Genomic DNA, 523 nt, shown 5'->3' on the forward strand with positions numbered 1-523 from the left:
TGTTAGCTCACTTTTCTGACTTTGTGATAAAATACCATGACTCCAAGAGACTACAAGAAACTACAAAATGACTCCAAGAGACTACAAGACTACAAAATAACTACAAGAGTCTGTAATGGCAGAGAGAACACAGCAACAGGTGGCTGGGACAGGAAGCTGAAACAGCACATCTTAACCATACACAGAAAGCAAAGTGCCAACTGCAAGTGGGGCGAGGCTATGAACTCTCAGAGCCAGTGATGGACTTCCTCCAACAAGTCTCCATGTCCTAAAAGTTCTATAAACTGCCCAGACAGCACCACCAACCTGAAATCAAGTATTCAAACACATGAGCCTATGGAGGACATAGATACATACATATGCACATAATAATAAAAATATTTTTAAAGAGATAGAGAATGATAGAGAAAGACACTTGACATTGATCTCTAGCCTTCACATGTACACCCATGGATGAAACACACACACATACTATATGTGTTCTCCCTCTCTCTCTCTCTCTCTCTCTCTCTCTCTCTCTCTC

This window comes from Psammomys obesus, unplaced genomic scaffold (assembly GCF_907164565.1).
Source record: "Psammomys obesus unplaced genomic scaffold, mPsaObe1.curated_primary_1811, whole genome shotgun sequence".
NCBI classification, from domain to species: Eukaryota; Metazoa; Chordata; class Mammalia; order Rodentia; family Muridae; genus Psammomys; species Psammomys obesus.